Source organism: Penaeus monodon, chromosome 40 (genome assembly GCF_015228065.2).
Source record: "Penaeus monodon isolate SGIC_2016 chromosome 40, NSTDA_Pmon_1, whole genome shotgun sequence".
Lineage (NCBI taxonomy): Eukaryota > Metazoa > Arthropoda > Malacostraca > Decapoda > Penaeidae > Penaeus > Penaeus monodon.
This window is the reverse complement of record NC_051425.1, coordinates 16,951,650-16,955,249: the sequence shown is the minus strand read 5'-3', so window position 1 is coordinate 16,955,249 and position 3,600 is coordinate 16,951,650. Positions and strand designations below refer to the sequence as shown.

Below are 3,600 nucleotides of genomic sequence, written 5' to 3'. Positions count from 1 at the left end.
ACACGTAAATTATAAAATGTTGGAAAAAGCACCAACTGAATTAAGGAAATATTAAATAAAACAAAGAACAATAAACCCCATTAAATCCAACGAAAATGTAGAAAAAAACTAACGTAAAACCGAAGTGAACCACCACAGGGCGTCGTGACCATGGTTTATAACGTGAGGCCGGTCCTTTAGCAGAACCGCCAAACTGCTTGTTTCCGTATCGTACTCGTTTACACTGTCAATGCACTCACGGTGAATCAACCCGTCAATCATTTTATGCCTGGTTGCGCGATATTTACTTCTAATCACATCACCATTGTTTACTTTGTTACGTAAGGTGTGCAGCTTGTAACAAGACTGTTGTTCCTTCACAATATCGGCTTTATCACCAAGGGCCAACAAAGTGCTGTAGTAGAACGGGCGTTTAGTTTCGCAAAGAGAGTCTGAACAACTAAGCCATTTTAGATGGGCTTTCAATGGGATTCTCACACTTAGGAATCTGAGATGAACTTGTTTTCCGAGCATGAAAGCACGGCGGAAATAGAAGGGTTATTCTGATCAATACTTTGATGGTACGTGTTATCATTTGGGAGCTGAACACCTGGGATAAGGCCAATCAGCACGTCATTATATTTTACTGGGGCAGCTATAGCATTAACCCGTGTTTTTTTTTTTTTTTTTTTTTTTTTTTTTTTTTTTTTTTTTTTTTTTAATAGACATCATACTTTAGGAAATGCAACCCATGTCGAGAAATATGTGTTCAGGTTTCTCACAAAGCCTGCCGAAGCCAAGACAATTAAACTCACTAGCGAAGTGGCACAGTGGTTAAAGGGGTGACTTTTGCCGCGTCGGGCTTCCCTTGCAATAATCACCGGTATGCAACATTCGGAAACTTACGTTCGTTAAAAATATTCGAAAATCATGACCACAATTCATGAGCAGCTGACCCATAACAAGAAAACAATTTTATTTAATTTATTTATTTATTTTTACTCTACTCTACTTTACTCATGATTATCCGTCCTTCTAAGTACCGTTTAATAAAACAAATAGTTGGAAATGCCATAATTTATCTTTAACCTTGTTTTCCTTGAATTTCCGGCGGTACGAATCAGCATCCACGGTATAAGCTGTCAACAAAGCATCATTTAACTTCGCATAATCGCTGACAGTGCTTCCAGGCAATGATGAAAGGAGTCGTAATGCCTCGCTACGTAAATAAGTACCCAGATAAATGTGATATTCCCCCTCGTTTCCAGTGATGAAGTTTTGCTGGAAGCTCCAAGCGCTGCCAAGTAAAGATCTATTTCGTATTCCCCGTCAGCAACAGTAGATACTTTGAGACCCTCAGGGAAAGAATTAACATGTACAGAATAGGTGTTATGTAAGCGAGCTATTTCTCGTGCATGTGTGCGTTGCTTTTCAACTTCCGCGTGTGGCAGTTCAACCTATTTAAACTCCCGTCCAGCTGCCCGCTCCTCCCGCTCAGCTCTTGCAATAACTGACGCTCCTTTTCAATCAGTCTTTCAAAAGCCTCCCCACTTAAACTACGCGATTCGACTCTATTCAAAATCTGAGGCAATTCCTCCAGTACAATATAAATATACACATAACACCCAAAATGATACAAAATTTCTGAGATACAAAGTACAGAATTACTTTCTGAGTTACCACGGTCTCGGCACCAATAGTCGCGTGTCGACAACCGATCGCCAACTTACGGAGAAATTTTAACAAGTGAATTAACTTCCGTAAAGATGAAGCGAGTTACAACATCAAAGGTCTGAAACGCGGTGGTAAACATAATGAATAACAGACTGTTGATGATTATCACAACCAGCTGCAACTTGCCACGATAGAGAATACTGAGGAAACCTCCTTTTTGCCGAATACCTGGGGTTTACAATGGAATTCATCCAGCCACTCACGTAATGAAACGCCAGGATTCGATTTTTACACACACTGCTTTTCTGTATAAAAAAAAAATAGTAGTAATATTTTTCATGATCATTTAATAATTGTCACCTTAAGAGGATCCCACACACTGCGCAACATCTAATAATCCAAACTTTGAATCTTGAAGACGATTTAAAGTTAATATTTTTTGTATTTTACTTTTGTCTTGTACAATTATTTGATGTCTTTTCTTTTTTTTCGGTTGCTGTATTGTCACTGATCCTATTGATTTGGAAAAAAAATATCTATATGATATCTATATCTATATCTATATCTATATATATATATATATATATATATATATATATATATATATATATATATATTATATATATATATATATATTATATATATATATATATATATATATATATATATATATATATATATATATATATATATATATATATATATATATATATGTATGTGTGTGTGTGTGTGTGTGTGTGTGTGTGTGTGTGTGTGTGTGTGTGTGTGTGTGTGTGTGTGTGTGTTTGTGTATTTTTTCAAAGCTTATTCAATAACAACAAAACATGACCAAATCGTCCTGTAGTCACAGTACTATGTAGTGTCGTAGATCTGGCTAACCACTGCCTGCTGGACACACTTTAAACCTCGATATTCAAATAAAAAGACTGGAAGAGCAAACTTTCTTTTATATATTCGAGGTCTATCATATATCACTAAGCAATTTCCAAAAACACTTGTGTAGAAGTGGATACTTTGAGTTAACCACCTAATTAATGTGTGAGACGTACCCACCGACACAGAAACAAGGAAATGAGCCATTGGGATGTTTTACAAAGTCAGTTACTGGTACGAGTCGTTAGAATTGATTGATAATTAAAGCCAAATATAGTCGTAGGCAAGATGTTTCACCGGCAACTAATTTCTTCACTTTCTCATTTATTCGTTACTTCTCTCTTGTTTGTCTTCTCCCTGTGTCATTCTTTCATTCTCTTTCTTTTTCTCTCATCCACTAAATTCATACTCTTTCGTTTTTAACATCATTTGCTTCCCACTACAGCTGGACCATCTAAATATTATAGTTGATTCCACGTCAGACTTACCAGCGAAAATTGGCGAATCACCTCCTGTGACTCCGTTAAGGCTTCGTGTGTTCTCTCTCTCTCTCTCTCTCTCTCTCTCTCTCTCTCTCTCTCTCTCTCTCTCTCTCTCTCTCTCTCTCTCTCTCTCTCTCTATTTATCTATTTATCTATTTATCTATTTATCTATCTATCTATCTATCTATCTATCTATCTATCTATCTATCTATCTATCTATCTATCTATCTATCTATCTATCTATCTATCTATCTCCCTCCCTTCCTCTCTATCTCCCTCCCTCCCTCTCTTTCTCTCTCCCTCTCCCTCCAGTGACCGGGTGTACTGCAAGGGCGATTTCCGTTAGAACAACGTATAAGATGAATTTCAGTAGTAGATAACTATTGTTAAATAACATCAAATACTGCTTTGGGCAAAGTAAAATGGGACTATTCTTTACCATCATTAAGCCTCACTTCAAAAAACTGGCTGGAGATATTATCAGGTGTTGTTATTCTTCATTTACAACACTTGAAAACCTCCCTCACGACAGCAACGATGCCAATATTACTACGCAGTTGCCAAATGTGTACTCCCAACTCTATTCTTAAGA

The 3,600-nt window shown here is 36.8% G+C and overlaps 1 protein-coding gene across 1 annotated transcript in view; it reads right to left on the bottom strand.

Annotated features, from left to right (window-relative positions):
* The window catches only part of LOC119597921 (glutamate receptor ionotropic, delta-2-like), a 20,595-nt gene extending 17,528 nt beyond the window's left edge, over window positions 1-3,067 (bottom strand). The window contains exon 1 of the mRNA XM_037947586.1: window positions 3,015-3,067. The gene's annotated coding sequence lies outside the window, so the exon portion shown is untranslated. The remainder of the gene's footprint in view (window positions 1-3,014) is intronic.
* Window positions 3,068-3,600: the final 533 nt, after the last annotated feature.